Source organism: Peromyscus maniculatus, chromosome 4 (assembly GCF_049852395.1).
Source record: "Peromyscus maniculatus bairdii isolate BWxNUB_F1_BW_parent chromosome 4, HU_Pman_BW_mat_3.1, whole genome shotgun sequence".
Taxonomy (NCBI): domain Eukaryota; kingdom Metazoa; phylum Chordata; class Mammalia; order Rodentia; family Cricetidae; genus Peromyscus; species Peromyscus maniculatus.
The window spans coordinates 80,931,208-80,951,138 of record NC_134855.1 but is presented as its reverse complement, the minus strand read 5'-3'; the positions used below and the strand labels follow the sequence as shown (position 1 = coordinate 80,951,138).

The 19,931-nt window shown below is 37.5% G+C and overlaps 1 protein-coding gene across 1 annotated transcript in view; it reads right to left on the bottom strand.

Annotated features, from left to right (window-relative positions):
- The window catches only part of Cstf3 (cleavage stimulation factor subunit 3), an 87,668-nt gene that overhangs the window by 47,415 nt on the left and 20,322 nt on the right, over window positions 1-19,931 (bottom strand). The window lies entirely within an intron of this gene.

The window sequence follows — 19,931 nt, the reverse complement described above, 5'->3', positions numbered from 1 at the left end:
GCAACTGCTGGTGCCAGTCTTTGCCTTCCACCTTGAGATAGGGTCTTTCGTCTGTCACTGCTTAATTAGGTTAGCTAACCCATGTTTGTGGGGAATTCTGTCTCCACCTCCCATCTCACCTCAGCAGGGCTGAGATTAGACATGTGCCACTGCATCTGGCATTAGATGGTTTTGGGGATCCAAACCTCAGTCCTCATGCTTGTGTAAGGAACAAACACCTAAACTCCTTAGACATTTCTCTAGCACCTAATGGTTCTTATTTTAGGGAAAGATTATGCTTATCCTCTAAACATCTATTGGAATTAAAACTAGGCAGTGACATTGGCCTATATTTTCAGTACTTGGATGCCTGATACAGGGGGATGAGAGTTCAAGGCCAGCTGGGATAACAAAACAAGTTCAAGGTCAGCCCGAAGTTCACACTGTTTCAAAAATAAATGAAATTTCAGTCAACATCTTTAAGAAACTACATGCCTGATGAGACAAATCACAAGCTTTAGGGGTTAAATCAATCAAATAAAATTTACAAGGGACAATAAGATGGCTCAATGGTAAGAGTGCTTGCTGCCAAGCCTGAAGAGCTGAGTTCAATTCCTGCAACCCACATGGTAGAAAACAGTTGACTTCTTCAAGTTGCTACCTTCTGAACTCCAGATACAGCACTGATACACTGTATGTACATACACATATACATAAATAAATCAACCAATCAGATTTACAATCTTTTATTAAAAGTAAAAGCCAAAAGTTGGGCTGGAGAAATGGCTCAGTGGTTAATACTTGCTTGTGGAGAACCTGAGTTCAGTTTCCAGCAGACACATAAGGATCTCTAGATCAGACAATCTCTGGCCTCCACAGTCACCCACACACATGTGGCATAAACACACATACATTAAAAAAATGAAAGTCAAGGGGCTGGAAAGATGGTTCAACAGTTAGGAGCACATACTGCTCTTGTAGAGGACTGGAGTTTGGGTTTCCAGTATCCACACTGTCTTCAGGGATCTGATACCCTTTTCTGTATTTTGCAGGTACCTGACTTATATGCGCATATACCTACTGACAACTATATACATAAATAACCTAAGAATAATAAAAAATGCTTTTTAAAAGTCAAGCAGGAGCCAGGTGGTGCATATCTTTGATCCCAGCACTTGGGAAGCAGAGACAGGCAGATCAAAGCCAGCCTGGTCTACCGAGTGAGCTGAAGGACAGCTAGGGCCACAAAGAAAAATCCTGTCTCAAGAAAGGGAGGGAGAAAAAAAAAGCAGAGGATGTAGCTGAGTTAGTCAAGTCCATGTCTAACATGCCCTAAGGCCTGAGTTCAATCACCAGCATCATATAAAATGGTTATGGTGTTACACATTTGTTAATCGAAGCACGTGTGATATAGGCAGGGGGATCAGGAGCTCAAGGCCATCCTTAGCTATATAGTGAGTATGAAGCCAGCCTGGGTGACAGAGTAAAAGAGTACCTCAAAAAGCTAAAAATAATAAATTTTGCTTTGAAAAGAAAAACTGAATTTAAAATGTACTACCTGGGAACATTAATATTTAAGTGGTAGTGTACACACCTAGCATGCACAAGATTCAGAATTCAATCCCCAGTGGAAAAATAACAAAAGCAACCCACAAATGTAAGGATAATCCAATGCATTATTAATGGTCTCTATTCTTTATGTAAATTAAGCACACATACATATGCAGAACACACATCCTTTTAGTTTGTTATATACTATTGCAGATGTCCACAAATACATTTTTAACTGAGCATCTTATGAACTTTGACAAGAACTATCCTCCATCTCATCATGTGCAAACTGCTAACTGGCCCGCTGTCTTCTTCAGCTAACTGAAGAGGCAGTGACACTGTGTTCTTGCTTCCTCTGTTGCTGTGAGGTGTCAAGCTAACTGCCTTCAGCCTGAGGGTCACGGACATTTTGTATTCATTTACTTCTGAGGGCTTTTTGTTGCTGTTAACTTTTGTTCTTGTATGTCTTGGGGTAGCTCTCCCTCACCCTCAATCTTTCCCGGGATTCAGTAAGTATCATGAATCTGTTGACTGAGTCTAGAATCCTAGAAAATTCTTCAACTTCTGCTTTGCCTTTGAGTCTCTCTTCTACTTCTAGAATGTCAAGAAATGTTTTGTTTTTAGTCTTTTAAAGCTCCACACTGGATTCCTGTTAACCTAACTCAGTTCTCACTTCTGAAATATTTGGAGGTCTGTAGCTACTATGGGCAGTTTCTTTACATGCTTAAATAACCAAAATGTTCCAAGTCTCACATCTGTAGAGTTAATCTTTGAGGCCTCCTATGAAGGTGCACTCCTCTGAAGTTTGAATAAATGATTACCAAGCATTAGTCTCACAATTTAGGCTGAGTCCCCTTAAACTGGTTTAAATCGTTTTCTCAAAACTTAATCCATGTAACACTGTTCCATGGTTTTAAATGGTCTCATTGGTACATTCCAGGACTCCCCTATTCCATCCTCCAGACCAAAGGAACTTCCCTCATCCTTTTCCGTTTGTAAAGCGGCAGAGACTTAGTCCTGGTTCCCCGTTGTCACTCTAAGTGTAGCCTTTTAGCACAGAGCTCTAAGGGAAGAAACATGCCATCCAACCTCCAACGCAGGCAGGTCTTGAACTTCACTAGAGTGCAGAAGACTTCCAATTGCAGCTCAGATTCTCCCAGTTTGGCAAATTCTCTCAAGACAAAGTTTAATCACTCCTATATTTGAGCTTCTTATCCATGTTCCTCCCAGCGATGCTGTGGTCTTTGGAATTCTTTGTTGTACTGAAAACTCTTCAATGCCTTAAAGATATTCTTAACACTCTACCCAGCAGCTTAACTTCAGAAAAAGATGAGTACCCTAATTCGTTACCCAATACTCTCCTGTAGCACATTTTATTAACATCAGTTGCCCACAAATTACATGCAAACTGTCTTGGAAAACAAACAACCACTCTATGTAATGTTCTTGAAATAGTAAAATTCCAAAGGTAAAAAATTAAGGTTTAACAAAATTCAATTAACCAAATACATTTTTCCACTAAAAAACTTTCATGACCAGTAATTTGATATTTTTAATGTTTAGTATGCCTAAGTGAAAGGTTTAGATTAAAAGCTTTTACAAGAATTAAAAACAAAGGCAAATGATAATTAAATTTCCAATGCTTTTCTGTAAAACTGAAAGCTGTTCTTTTAGATTTTTTGAAGTCTAAATGTTATGTTTAAAATAAAACAAGTATATGTATGTGTGTGTGTATATGTGTGTGTGTGTGTGTGTGTGTGTGTATCTTTTTCAAGAAAGAGTTTGTAATTTTTGGTGTCTGACCTGGATCTCGCTCTGTAGACCAGGCTGGCCTCCAACTCACAGAAATCTGTCTGGCTCTGCCTCCTGAGTGCAAGGATTAAAGGTGTGCACCACCGCCACCCGAAAAAAATATGTATTTTTTTAAAAATTAACTAATGTATGAATCTGGACACTTGAACCATGGTATGCGGTCAGAGGATAACAATGGATGTTGGTTCTCTCCAACCTTGTCGGTTCCACTCAACTCAAATCATCACAGTGACAAGCACTGTGATCTGCTGAATCTTGCAGATCCTTTGTTTGCTTGTTTGTTTGAGACAGGGTCTCTCTATGTAGTTCTGGTTGTCCTGGACAGCTATGTCGATCAGGCTGTCCTCAAACTCACAGAAATCTGCCTGCCTCTGCCTCCCGGGCACTGGGATTAGAGATGTGTGCTACCATGCCTGGCTAAGACCCATATTTTCCATATTTTTGAAAATATAAATGCCCTAACAATTTTTCACTCATGGGTCACATATTGGCATTATGGAAATATGCAATATTAGTCATACCTGTGAAAAGGATGGGAAAAGTTAAAATGGCTATCCTCTAATTCAGCAAATCAACCCATGAGCTCAAGTTTTTGTAAGTACATATACAATTACCTCAGAATTTTTACTTCAACGTAGATAAATTTTTTTTTATGGGAACTTTTTATTATTTATTTATTATTCCTTCATTCCTTCCTTCATTCATTTATTATATATACAGTGTTCTGTCTGCATGTATCCCTGCAGGCCAGAGGAGGGCACCAGATCTTATCACAGATGGTTGGGAGCCACCATGTGGTTGCTGGGAATTGAACTCAGGACCTCTGGAAGAGCAGCCAGTGCTCTTAACCTCTGAGCCGTTTCTCCAGCCCGATAAATTTTATTGTATCTAGTAAAGAGTTTAATCTCAAAATCACAACCAGCCAGTTTGGGAATTTTAGGTTAGTAACCCTTAAAAAGGGATAATCTTACAAAATACCACCCCCCCACCCACATGCATATTTTTTAACATGTTATATAACAAGGTAATTCTAAAGCCAAGCACATGTCCAAAAAAATAAATAAATAAAAAAGTCAGAACTCCAGGGACTAAGGCAGGATGTCAAGCTCCATGACAGTCTGCAAGTAAGGAAGGCAAGGAAGGGACGAGGGGGAGAAGAGGTAAGGGGAAAACTGAATAATTCTAAATGTCAAAGACTCTTTCACTAAAATGAAATGTTAGGGATCTTAGACAATGGAAAAGAATACCCTGTAGGGGCCCATGAGATGGTCCAGTAGATAAAGGCACCTAGCCCTGAGCCTGACAACCCAGGAGAGAACAACTCTGGTAGATTGTCCTGACATCTACATGTGTGCTCTGTTATTCAACTGCTTATGAGCGTGCACATATACACTAAAACTAATCATTTAAAAACATCTTTTTAAAGTTTCTTTAATGATCAAGTATAAAAATAGTATTTTTTCTAGATCTGTATGTTATCACTAAAAGTATTAGCCACATAAAATTTTATAATAGTAAAAGTGAAACTTTGTTATTAACAGTTATATTCCAATTTTTAGAAATTAAAATTTATGATTGGGGACAGAAAGGTGCTCAGAGGTTAAGAACACTTGCTGTTCTTGCAGAAAACCAGAGTTTGGTTCTCAGAACTCAAATGACAGCTTATAACCATCTGAAATTCTAGTTCCAGGTAATCTAATGCCTTCTTTTGACTTCCAGGAGTACCCAGCACATATGTGGTGCACAGTCATCTATGCAGACAAAATACCCATATATATAATTTAAAAAATAAATTAAAACTCAGGATTTGGAGGCATGCAATATCCTGGCCAAGACACTTGCTCCCACTTTCATAAAACAGGGTTTTACCATATACTATAGGCAAGCTCAAATTCAAAATCCTACCTCTACCATTTCTACTTACTTGGAATAAAATCCTGAGTGTTTTTTGGATATTCTAGAAAGTAACTAAATGTGATCAAGAGCCAGCACTCATACCATGTATGGTGTACATGCCTTTAACTCTAGCATGTGGGAAGCAGAGGCAAGCAGGCCTTCATAGGATAGCCAGGGCTACAGTCACACTCTCAAAAAAATTGGCACTCATGAATTCAGAAATCAAATTCTTACAGATTCTACTACCTTAAATAATGTATTACTTCATAAAACATGGTTCTTTCTGAAAACTACATAGCATGGACATGGTGGCACACCTTTAATCCCAGGACTTGAGATGCAGAAGCAGATAGGTAATTTAAGATTAGTTTGGTTTGACTTCCAAGCAAGTCAGATATGTAGTGAGACCCTATCCCTATACACATTACAATGTCGGTATAATTCTCATTAACAACTCCCTCATCAATAACATTGTTTAATGAGGCAACCTTTCTCAAAATCTTTTAATACTATAAAGCAATAAAATTTGGAATCTGATCTATCAAGTTCACTTCTGACAGGAACTTGGAAACCACTACTTGTAAAGTACTACTGTACTTTTAATTTTCTTAATTTTAGCCACACTACTTGGGTACCCTGTAGGTCTTCAGGTACTCCAGAGATATTCATGTATTTCAGAAGACCTCAGTACAGCTGCAGGTTTAAACTAAGGTTTCAATTTTTGTTACTAGAATGAAAAAACTAGGGCTGGAGAGATGGCTCAGAGGTTAAGAGCATTGGCTGTTTGTTCTTCCAGAGGTCATGAGTTCAATTTCCAGCAACCATATATGGTGGCTCACAACCATCTGTAATGAGATCTGGTGCCCTCTTCTGGTATGCAGGCATACACGCAGACAGAACACTATACATGATAAATACATCTTTAAAAAAAGAAAAAAAATAACTGGTATGCTTTCATCTTGGTTCCTGCTCCTTCAGTGTCTGTCCCATTCAGTGTACACTGTTTTTTCAATAATAAAATGCATATAACAGGACTGGGATGATGGTTCACTGGCCAAGAGCACTGGCTATTCCAGAGGACCCGGGGTTCAGTTCCTGGAACCCATGTGGTGGCTCACAGCCAGTTCCAGATCTCATGCCCTCTTCTGCCCTCTGTGGGCACTGCACACTTGGTACACGTAAAAATAAATCATAAAAATGCTTACAGGAAATGAACTATTTATTTTCTGTGTAACAAGCTGACTTGGAAACTGTGTTAATGGATCAGCTAGATACTGACAGAATGGTTTCTTTAGACTTGGCAGCTCCTATAAAAACTAAATTTTCTTCTCTCAAAATATAAGACTTTGGGATATTTATGTTTTTCTCAAGCTACATAAATACAAGTAAAGAGGAACCCAGTTTTTATAGCTTCTTAGTTTTTATACTTAAAAGTAAAAACTGAAAACAAGTAAGAAGTTCTAACTAACATACAATTTGTCTTTAAAACCTACAAGCATGGTGGTATACACCTTTAATTCCAGCACTCCAGAGCAGAACCACACAGATTTCTGTGAGTTTGAAGTCATCCTGGTCTATAATGTGAGCTCCAGGACAGCCAGAGCTACAAAGTAAGACCCTGTCTCAAAAAACAACAAACAAAAACAACAAAACAAAAAAAACCCATACACCCCCCCCCACAAAAACAAACAAGAAAACTAGAAAAGATAGGTAGGTAGACAGATGATGGATGGACCAGCGTATGAACAGTAAATAGGCACTAGAAAGATGGCTCAGTGGTTAAGAACACAGGCTGTTCTCCTAAAGGACCTGGGTTTGATTCTCAGCACGCGTTCCAGTGGTATCTCATGCCCTCCTCTGGCTTCTGTAGGCACTGCATGTATGTTGTGCACAGACATGCATGCAAGCAAAACACACATACGTACAATTAAAAAAACTATTACAGCAATTAAAACAATCCTTAAAAAGGAAAAAAACTTTACAATAATTTTCCATTACTTAACTTCTAAACTTTGCATGACTATTTTCAGAATTATTTCTACTTAATACTTCTCCGTAACAAAATTATTCACCTTATTAACTATTTTTTATTTAAGTTTTTCATTTTATACACCAACCAGTTCACCCTCTCTCTCCTTCTCCCACTCATCCCCCATCCATTCCCCAGAGAGGGTAAGGCCTCCCATAGGGAGTCAACAAAGTCTGGCATATCAAGTTGAGGCAGGACCAAGCCCCTCCTTGCTGTATCGAGGCTGAGTAAGGTATCCCTCCATAGGGAATGGGCTCCAAAAAGCCAGTTCATGTGCTAGGGATAAACCCTGGTCCACTGCCAGTAGCCCCACAAAATGCCCAAGCCACACAACTGTCACTAACATTCACAGGGTCTAGTTCAGGCCCATGCAGGTTCCAAGTCCGGAGTCCTTGAACTCCAACTAGCTTGGGTCAACTGTCTCTATGGGTTTCCCCATCATGATCTCGAATCCTTTGCTCATATAATCCCTCCTCCCTCTCAATTGGACTCTGGGAGCTCCACCCAGTGCTTAGCTGTGATCTCTGCATCTGCTTCCATCAGTCACTGGATGAAGGTTCTATGACAATTAGGGTAGACACCAATCTGATTACAGGAGAAGGCCAGTTCAGGTAACCTCTCCACTATTGCTTGGAGTCTTAGCTGGGGTCATCCTTGGTAACTTTAAGCATTTTTAAACGTCTTGTGCCCATTCTTTTTCTTCAATGCCAACCATTTAGCTCACATTCTTGTACTTAAGAAACCTCTTATGGAAGCATCTGCTTTTCATCCCAGCACTGGGGAGGCAGGGCTACAGTGAGATCTTGTCTTTTTTTTTTTTTTTTGTGACAGGGTTTCTCTGTGTTAACAGTCCTGGCTGTCCTGAAACCCAGAGATCCACCTGCCTCCCAAGTGCTGCCCACCACAGCCCAGCTGAGCTTCTGTCTTAAACAAAGATAACTTTCCTAACAGTTTATGTAGAATACTGAAATGCCAAACTGACCCAGGGATGGTATATCCCCATGATACAGCACTTCAGAGCTAGGGACATGAAGAGCAGAAATTCAAAGCCAGTTGAGGGCTTCAAATAATCAAAGCGTGCTTCTCTCCCTCTCCTTCAATAAGGCCTTTTTGCCAAGGATCCTCAGCTAATTTCCTACATAAACTTCAGTGTATAAATCTTCTTTAAGAAGACTGACTTGACTTGCCTTCTCCATATTTTCTGTCTTCTACACCAAAGATGTGCATAGCAACTAACAACATCTAGCACATTTTTATTCAGTAGATAGTGAATAGTCTTATAACTTACAAATTTTTCCACCCTCCCTTGACAAAAAGTGAAAGCAAAAAATGTAAATGATGTACCTACAGCTGTGTAAAGCCTCTGAAAATATACAGACTGTAAGGTTTGAGAAACACAAGGACCCCCCCCACACACATAGGGCTTCTCTCTGTAGCAGCCCTTGCACTCACACAGATCCGCCTGCCTCTGCCCAGAGTACTAGAATTAAAGGTGTGTGCCTCCACTGCCCAGATAAATGCCCTTTCGAACAATCTTTGGATCTAACAGTAAACCGTACTACTGGAAAATATTTTAAAGACTAGAGACAATTTTATCTGACTACAACTAACACAAACATATCAGAAAGCGCCTGTTTCATTCTACTAAAACCCCCACTTTATTAGGATTCTTTTAAGGACTAGGCTTTCATACAAACCAAAAATAAAACCACAAACAAAAACATAGACTTGAGTTTGTAAAACACAATTCTATGCTGTCTCACTACCTAGTTCTGGATATCCTAAAACTCACGATTATCAAGCTGGCCTGGACTCAAGAGAGCCTGTGTCTTCCAGTGCTGGGATTAAAGGTGTACACCACCACCTCAGCCCTGCCTAGCTACAGTCTTTAAAGTTACAAACTACTACATATATTCTCTAATTTTTTTTTTTGTTGTTGTTGTTGTTTTTCAAGACATGGGTCTTTCTGTGTAACATCTGTCCTGGAACTTGCTTTGTAGACCAGGCTAGCCTCCCATTCACAGAAATCCTTATGTCTCAGCCTCCACAGTGCTGGGATTAAAAGCATATGCCACCACTGTCCAGCTCATAATTTTCTAACCCAAAAAAGTTTTGGAATAAACATTAAATATATTAAAAGTAAAATTATGCCGGGCGGTGGTGGCGCACGCCTTTAATCCCAGCACTCGGGAGGCAGAGGCAGGCGGATCTCTGTGAGTTCGAGGCCAGCCTGGACTACCAAGTGAGTCCCAGGAAAGGCACAAAGCTACACAGAGAAACCCTGTCTTGAAAAACCAAAAAAAAAAAAAAAAAAGTAAAATTATACAGTTCTTCAAATTTAGAAAACAAAACTGAAAGTTGTTTTACAGGTAAACAACTTAAAATGTAAAATACCATACTGGCCTTTTAGAATCCTATAGAAGTAAGTGTCTAAAGAAAATATGGAAACAATGTAATCTCAGAAGTAGCCATTATTATCACTTGGAGGGTTTATATAACACTTTCTTATGTTAGAAATAAGCATGAGAGGCCTTTAATCCTAGCACTTGGGAGGTAGAGGCAGGAGAATCTCTGCATTTGAAGCCAGCCTGGTCTACAGAGTTCCAGGATAGCTAGGGCGACACAAAGAAATCCTGCCTCAAAAAACAAACAAACAGGGAGTGTATGAGAGAAGTATGCTTAGAGAAAAAAAAAAGTCAATCTTCATTTCAAAAAAAGTACACCGGGGACTAGAAGAGTGCTTACCTTTTCCCTCAAATCAATATTTACAATAAAGGTGTCAGGGGTGGCGGGTGGAGTAAGCAGAACAGTACTAAGAGTTCCTGAGATAAGACATATAAAGCAAGTATATGTATATCTGTATCCTCTTACCTGTAATCCTAGCATTTGGGAGGCTTAGGCTATATAGCTAAGGCAATAACAATAAAACTTTCTAATATAAAGTATAATTTGAGCCTGCATGTTAATTACTATACTCTGAAATGTGTAAACTAGCGTAATGGCCTATGCCCTTAGTGTTATATGTTTGAGTAATCTAGTTTTTAAGTGTACCCCCAAATTCCGAGACTTAAATGAACAGTTAATAAAAAATTCTGGCAAGAAAACTGAGAGCAAACAATGAACGTTAAGGAATTAGAATTACTAAATTTAAATCCCCAGCTTTGCTTAAATCAAGTATCTCAAAAAAATTATTTACTTATGCATCAAAAGATGAATAATAATAATAATACTTATTAAATGTTACACACATAATTCTTATGTTTGAAACAAGGTCTCTCTACATAACCCTAACTGGCCTCAAAAATCACAGGACTGCACCTGCTTCTGCCTCCTGTGTGTGAGAACTAAGGCCACTATGCTTGTTTACACACTTCATTCTGAGTATCTGAACTGAACCCAAGGCTAGAGAAGGACACTATCACTGAACTACAATCCCAGCTTACTTCATTCTTTCTGAGACAAAGTCTCACTAAATAGCCCAGACTGGCCTTGTTATTCACTCTGTAGACCTGGCAGTATTCTCCTGCCTCAGCCTCTGAGATTATAGGGTCCTCTAAATGTGCAGATTCTGCACTTGTATCCAAGGACTGAAAATACTCAAAAACAAACTGCAAGGGCACTGAATAGACTCCTTTTTCTTATCATCATTCCTTAACAAGTATTTTTACAGCAAATGCTGGGCGGTGGTGCACACCTTTAACCTGAGCACTCAGGAGGTGGAGGAAGGCTGATCTTTGTGAGTTTGAGGTCAGCCTGGTCTACAGAGTAAGTTCCAGGGCTACACAGAGAAACCCTGTCTTGAAAAACAAAAACAAAGAAAAACCACAAAAGAACAAATATCAAACAAAAACTGGTCCATTAAAGCAAAGAATATGTTCAGAGTGTTTGGTATGTTCATCTAATTTAAGATTAAATAATTTCAAAATAAGTTTAAAACAGACTATAAAAACAGCTTCCATTTTTGAGGCATGAGGTTCACAATTTTAAACTGTCTGGAGAAAATAGTGCCCATTTTTTTCTAAAGTAAAATAATAATTTAATAATCATTTTATGCCACAAGAGTAGATTAAAGTTTGTGATCATTATATATCTGGACTGTTAACTCTAAGTACTAATGTTTTTTAAGCATTTTGGTCACCTACCAGGTTCCAACTATGAGAATCACAATATCCAAATACTTTTATTTCGTATGCATGGGTACTTCACAGGCATTATGTCTGTTCGTCACCTGTATGTCTGGAGTCTTTGGAGGCCAGACCTACTAGAACTACACTTACAACTGTGAACAGTCATGTGGGAACTGGGAATTGAACCCGTCCTCTAGAAAAACAACCAGTGTTCTTAACTGCTGAGACATCTCTAGTCCCCCCAAATTTTCTTAACTGCGATGCAAAACCAAAACGGATAACCAATGATACTGGTTGACAAAGGAGTTGAAGGAATGTTATATAAGAAACTTAAAACATTAAGATTTGGTATGACGTAGCTTGGCTACTGGAAAATGCTGCCACTAATTTTCTCTAGTTTAATGGATTCTCTTGATAAAACATGACACGTCCTTAAAGCTTGTCAGATTCTTAAGAATTTGACACTGATATTAAGCTGGCCTTTTGAAATTGATGGGTTTTAATTTATTGGGGTGGGTAAGCACGCACATGCCAAGTCAGAGGACAACTTGGGGCATCTGTTTTCTTATTCCATCACATGGATCCTGAATACTGACCTCAGATCTTCAGGTGGCTGAGCCATCTCCTTGGTTATTCTGGGGGATAGGGGTAGAAAGGTCCCATATAATGCAGGGCAGTGTTTGGCCTTCAACTTGTTTTCCTGTTTTCTTCATCCTAAGTGCTGGGACTCTGGTAGAAAGCACCACTCCTGGCCAAGATTTTTAAAAGGTTATGGAACAAGGGCTCAGTGGTTAAGAACACTTAGTACTCTGTTGCAGAGTTCCTTTCTCTGCCCCATAACTGCTTGTAACTCCAGTTCTAGGGGACTGGCTTCGGTCAGTCACTGCACTCATATGTGCAAAACCACATACAAAAATATAGACACAATTTTTTTTTTCAATTTTAAAAAACCAACAATAAATTTACTAAGTAAAAAATTGCCACAGGACCCAGGTGGTGGTGGTGCACACCTTTAATCCCAGCACTCAGGAGGCAGAGGCTGGCGAATCTCAGTGAGTTCAAGGCCAGTGTGCTCTACAGAGCAAGTTACCGGACAACCAGGATTACACAGAGAAACCCTATCTCAAAAAACCAAAAGAGGGGCTGGAAAGATGGCTCAGAGGTTAAGAGCACCAACTGCTCTTCCAGAGGTCCTGAGTTCAATTCCCAGCAACCACATGGTGGCTCACAACCATCTGTAATGAGATCTGGCGCCCTCTTCTGTATACATGATTAAATAAATAAATCTTTAAAAAAAAAAAAAAAAACCAAAAGAAAAAAAAAGTACAACAGCTCCTAACTGGAGATAAGTAGATAAGAGTTTAAGGCTTACCTAGACTACATAGTAAGGCCCTCTCTCAAAAGAGGGTGGTGATGGTGAACAAAGTCACATATTCCTATCCCTGACTGTGCATTGGATCAACAGCTACAAATGTTACCAAACACTTAATAAGACACCTCAGAGCACCTCTTGACTATGTAGGAAAGAACAAAATTACCTTTTCACAAGGTAAGGGAATGTTCAGCCAGACAAAAATAAAAATTGACTGCCCTCTAAGGCCTCAACTTCCCAAAGTGGCAGGTAGAAATACTTTACCATGTATTCATTGTTAGAATAGCAAATCACAATACTGGGGTACACAACTCAGACTCATGTGTTCCAAAGGGTAACAATTTGATGTACTCATGTGTAAGAAACCTAATTTATCTTTTCTATAGTTCACAGTTAAAACAATATCCTTTGCTTTAAATATGCCAATGGTCCAGCATTTAAGGTGTCGAGTGGAAAAAAAAAATTAAAAACCATTATCATTGAACGGTCAGCACTGTTTGTTTCTTCAAATCCATTATAAGGCTGCAGAAATTACCACATAAAAAAAGGGCCATCTCCCACGAGTGGATTTTAAGATAAAGAAAAACAATGTCATATATTATATGCAAAAGGTGAAATTTTCTACAATGTCTACCACCAAACATGTTTAGGGAGTAATATTTAGATTGAAGATTTAAAAAAGAAAATACAACTTTAGGACTTTGTTGACTTTCAGTATGATAACACATCCCTCCCCTGCATCTGAGGACTGAACCCAGGGCCTTGCGCTTGCTAGGCAAGTGCTCTACCACTGAGCTAAATCCCCAACCCCCATAACACATTATTTCAAAAACACATTTCAACTTTTGTGTTTGACATGGATGTTTTAAAAACTATTATTAACACCTCCAAACAGGAAAATTTCCTTTGGAAGTCACAGGCATACAAAATGGAAACCTACCCCCATTAAGCTTCCCCGGGCCTAAGAAAAGCAGGTGGGCTTTTTTTTTTTTTAAACAAGGTGTAATCAACGCAAATATTCACTATCGTTGTTCAGATGGGGGAGTATGCATAGACTTCAATCGATTATATTAACCAACTACTTCTTTCCTGCTAGGAATTTGCTAAGAGAACAAGAGTTCAGTAATAAGCTAATGCATTGTTGCCCACATTCACTAAGAATGTAGCTTATCTGGGTAGAGGGAACTATGCCAGCACTTGGGAAGCTGAAGCAGGGCTGTTCTGAGTTTAAGATGAGCTGGGGTGGCAGTGATACTGTCTAAAATAGACCAGGGCCAGTGAGACAAGGGTGTAAAATTGCTTGACACACAATGGCAACCTGAGTTCAATCCCTGAAACACACCGTGGAGGAAGAGAATCAACTCTCAAGTTTTTGACCTCTGCTGCTGTGGCATTCACACAATAATTAAAAAACAAACTAATCCACCTCAGTGTGGTAGAGTATTCCTGTAATCCCAGCTGATGGGAGTAGAACTAGGGAAATGAATGAAGAAGAATTTAAGGTCATTCTTTGCTACAAAGCTAAGCATGAAGCCAGCCTGAATTAAATCACATCCTGTCTCCAAAAAATGTAAACAAACAAAATAAGCAACAAAACAAAACCTACCCACCAAAAAAACCATAAAGTAGAATTTAAAAAATTAACATTTACTTTCCTGAGTGTGGAAGTCATTGTGCAGCTTGGAGTTGGTTTTCTTCTTTTCTCCACGTAAGGACCTGGGATTGAACTCAAGTTGTCAAGCTTGTGTGTGAGTGCCTGTATCCTACTAGCTCAAAGTTTAGCTTTTAAAAAGATACATTCAAAACATGGTGGCACATGCCTGTAATCCAGCATGCAAGAGTCTGAGATATGTCTTCAAGGGGGAAAAAAAGGGAAGAGGGGGGGAATTTCATGGGCCTTTTTCTAAAAAATAAAGTCAACTGCCAAGTGTTCAGAGTCAAGGACCCTGAAGTCTTTTCTGTGCTGAAATTATTTCTATTTCCAACTACGGAATTTGAGTACAGTATTGTAAAGCATTTGAACATTTTTGTTTACTCATGGATACCATATTGGGGTATATTTTCACCTCTTGGGATGGGAGAAACTCACCAGGCAAAACATTCATAACACACACATCTAAATATTTTTAAAAATATTAAAGGTTAATTTTATTTCAATTGTATGTATGTGTGTCTGTTTGGGGATATGTGCACATAAGTACAGTTGCTGCTATAGTCCAAGAGAGATCTTTTGATCCTCTGGGACTGGTGTTACAGGCAGTTGTGAGCCTCTTGATGTTTGGAAAACCAAACTCCTCTATTAGAGCAGTATTTGGTATTAACTACTGAGCCATCTCAAAGCCCTATCCTCTATGACCTTAATGTCTATAGTTGTAACAAGCTAAAAAAAAAAAAAAAAAAAAGTACTGTTATTCCATAAAGGTGGAAATTCAGGCTAAAACACTACCTTCGGGAAAACTTCAAACTGCATGATCAAATTCTCCCAACTGATTGTACAATGTACATACATCATAAATCTATTTGGCACTTTCCTACATTTTCAGATTCCTTTTGAGTTTTTGGCATGTCTCTCTCACTGTAGCCCAACGTGAGGTGGAAAGCACAGGCTGGCCTGGAGTATGTGAGAACAAATCTTCTTCAGCCTCTCAACTGTGATTACAGTTAGGAGCCACCACCCAGCACTATAATTTTGCTTTACAGTTGAGAAATCCAGGACTGATGAGATGGCTCAGTGGGTAAACTTGCTTGCCTTGCCACCAAGTTTGACAATCTGAGCCTGATTCCTGGCCCCTACATGGTACAAAGAGAGGAACTGTCCAATGACCCCCACAGGCAAGAGACGGCACAAGTGTGAGCATGCACACACACAAGTAAATGAATATGAAATTAAAGTTGAGAAATTTAAAAAACTTTAATTAGAGTACTTTACCTAAAAACAAGACCAAAAAAGACTGACCAAATGTCAGAAGAAAAGAATAAATTTCCTAGAAGATATAAACTATAGGTTTTACTTAAAGAAACTTTAGAAACAGCTGTCTTTTGCGAATAGTATGAAATGCCTTGGATCACAAGAGGGAAAAAAAACCTACAGACTACTACTAATAGCAACAATACTTAAGTATCAGTGCTACACATATGGGGAGGAGAAAGATACTTCAATAAAACTTAAAAATAATTTAATATTTGTAATAGTATGAAGATATAAAAAGTACAAAAATACTTTTCATTTATAGAACGGTACTATAATTATCCATAGCAGCTGTGGCTGTGGTTGCAAGTAGTTCCTATTATTTTCTCTATATTTATGCATTTAAGAAACATCAGATCAAGAAGAAGAGTTTTAGAGTAAAATCTGAATAATCACACAGACATAGACCAACATTTATTACAAACAGGAAAAGTAGATCTAAGAAGAGTACAGATTTTTCAATAAAGGGCTATAAAGCTGAAATAATAGAAATTTCCATAGTCTACATAATTTTATCTGTATGTTAAAATTACATTGCTCAATATGTACAAAACATTGTAATACAGTAATTTAAACTGCTATGTGAAGGCATTAAAACAGAATCAAGAATGGAGAAGTTTATTTCAATTTAAGTCACTCATGTTCCATCTTGAGTTTACTTCAGTTTTCCAAGTAAGGTTATTTTGAGGAAAGTAAAAATTATAATTTACAACCTACTATTTATAAGGAAAGAAAAAACAAGTATAGAGCAAAGAATTCATGTTTAAATTTTTAAATGAAAAGCCATCAACTCTCTACATGCTTTATTAAGTCGCAGCTTTCACAAACAGCAAGGTGCATCACTGCTGTTCCCAGCAGCATAACTTCTTCCTCCTTCAGCTACCCATGAGAACATCCTCCGTTCGCAAAGTCTTATGAATGTGGATCAATTCAAGACAAATTACTTGGAACAATAAAATATTGTACCTTACATGTTGTCAGTGTTCACCTAATTATGTGAAAAGCTACAGAAACCACACAGAGAGAGAGAAATATAGGGAAATATAGCAAAGTGGTGTAATGTTCCTCAATTCCGTGGTAACTTAGTGACCCATTAAATCCCTGGGAAAAATAGCTCTGTAGAGAGAGCTGAGGTTGATAATGGCTAGAATCCCCTAAAATATTAAACAATTAAAAGTTGTATTTGTTAAGCTAAAAAAAACCTCCTAGAATTAACTTAAGACATTATATGAATTTAATAAGGCTGTAGATACACTAAATTTTTTTTTTTTACATAAAAACTAGACAGTCAGATTTAGATACTGTTCCTGATAACACACTTATGTTATTGTTTGCTTTTCTTATTAAATCTTCTGGGGCAGAAGTTATGGAATTCAAGAAAAGCAATACATTTCAAGGTCTTGGGACAAAAAAAGATCTTAAATATTATATATAATGCTAAGTATGTTGATCTAATTTTCAAATTTTATAAAAATACACAATTTGATTCTCAATGTCCATCCACTAGGAGAATATTACCTCCAATATTTTTAAACTGTAGCAAAAAAGAAAAACTAAACAGGAAAACAAACATCTAAGTAACAAATTAAAGGTCCCATTTTAAAGCATGTATTTCACACAGGTAAATTTACATAATGCTGTCACTGATAGGAGAAAAGCTAACTTTTTTCTAAATAACTGTTATACTTTTTTTGGGGAGGGGGGGTTTCAAGACAGGGTTTCTCTGTGTAGCTTTGTGCCTTTCCTGGAACTCGCTCTGTAGTCCAGGCTGGCCTCGAACTCACAGAGATCCTCCTGCCTCTGCCTCCCGAGTGCTAGGATTAAAGGTGTGTGCCACCACTGCCCCAGCTCATTTTTAATTCATATTTCCAATTAGAAAATAATTTTAAAAACTATTTTCTTTTGTTCCTTCTATATTGAAGCAGACTAGGCAGAATTTACAAGAAATTTCCTCAGGGAAGCATTTTTCCCCCTTACTTAAGAGGTTTCTTCTAGTAGAAAAAAAAACATAATATATTTAGCTACACAATAGTTTAGCTGAATTAAACAAATGTAATATCGTAAATGCCCCACCATGAAATACTGAGTTACAACAACGTATTAACAAAGCTTTATTTTCTTGAGTGTGCACACAGGATGTTATAAAACAGTTAGTATAGTATTATAAGTACTGTAAATAGGTTATATGTCTTCATAAAAAAAAATAAAGGTCACATCGAGTGACATGATCAAAGAAAATTTTAGCTTCTTATGGGTCAAAAGATAAATGTGAAAATAAAAATTCAGAGTAAACCAGAAAAGAGAAAGACAGCTTAGGTGTGCATTTCTGAAACCAGCATTTAATTTAACATTGTAATTCCTAAACCAGAAATATAAAAAAAATTAAACACATATATTTGGTATCATTTTTTCTCAATAGTTATATACATATACATATTTCTATGTTTGTGTTTTATACATACATATATACATATTTGTGTGTGTATGAGTGTAATGTAGTTGCAAACATTACCACTAAACAAACCAGGCAACTCCTAGCAGCTCTGAACTGTTATATGAAACAAATCTGTTATTTAAACAACTTTCAGCCCTCTGGAATAACACCTATTCTTTTGTACAATTCTTTTTTAGAATACAGTTTGTATCTTATACTCAGGAAACGGGGAGTAAAAAAAAGCAAGAAAACCCTTTTCGTGTGTTTATAATTACAGAACTGGAACCTCATTGCCAATTTCAGCTGAACTTAAAAGTCAGTATCTGAATTTTGGAGAAAGATTTTCAGAACTCAGAAGGCACTACTTTGTTTTCCAAAAATAATTATCTTTCAATCATGTTTGTTTCTGGTGAGTTTACATATAAACTAATGTGTTTGTAAAGTCAGACTAGAAAGTAAAGGGTGTAGGTGATCCTGGTTCTTTGTTTTATCAAGTTATAGGAAGCAGATTTGTCTTCAGCATACACGAGAAAGGTCTGTTTGAGTTTCAAGCCCATCTACCTTGATGACTTAAATATACAGAGGAACAGAATGATTCCAGAGGAGAGGTGATGAAACTTTAAAGATAAGGTTATGGGTCAAATTATCAGACTCCACATAAGTTACAATCTCATTCACACATACAAACACAAACATGCAAAACACACACACACACACACACACACACACACACTCACTCACTCACTCACTCACAAACACACAATGTTCCTGTTATTGTCCAGTAATTTTCCTTCCCTCCAAAATAATACAACCTAAACTATAGCACAGATTCAATTGAGCACACTGTAGCCTCTGTTTAAATATGTTGCTGGTTGGGGCTGTTCTGAGGATGCATCACAGGTGATACTGTGCTACAAAGTCTATTCAGTACCACTGATGGTTAAAGCCCTCTCAGAGGTCCAAAAGAGACCCACAGATCACCAAATTTCAGCAACAGTTGAAGCCACAGAGTACTTATGTTGAGAATTTATATTATAAAATATTTAAAGTACTGCATAAGTAGAAAGAAATGGTTATCATTTTCAGCTTAATGTGGATATTCCAGCTATTTCCATCTTTCCCTTCCATCCCATTTAATTTATATTCTCTGATTACTTAGTGCCAATTGGCACATTAACATTTTATTGTAGATTTGACTGTTAATTCCAGTTTAAGGTTATTATTTTTTTTTAATCTTAAAGTAAACATGCCTGACTTCAAGTTAAGACAAACAAAAAGGAAAAAGAAAATCAAAATATCATTGGGGTAAAATATGATTAAAAAGTTTGAGTCATATTAGCTTATTCCTATATAATGTAATCTTTATCATATGGCAAGATAACTTTAAATCATTGAAGTGCTTAAACTGACAAACCATGCATTTTTCATCAAATTAATGTGAAATAATTATTCCCCAAAATGTTTCATTTCACCATTTAAAATATTCTATTAAACTAAGCCAACATTTCTGTATTTTCGGATTAGTTTGTTATAGGAATAAAAGAAAATTGAGTTCTAAATAAATGACACAGGAGGCAATAAATTGACACATGACAAGTAAATAAAAGGCTAAAGCACTCCAACACCATTGAAACTGTTTTAATGTTGTTGCAACTCCAAAATGCAACAATCATCAGCTTGTGAACGACCCAAATTTCAAAGTCATTTTAATTACTCCTTCATACCTATTTTACAAAATAAAGGCAGAGACATTTAAATCCTCC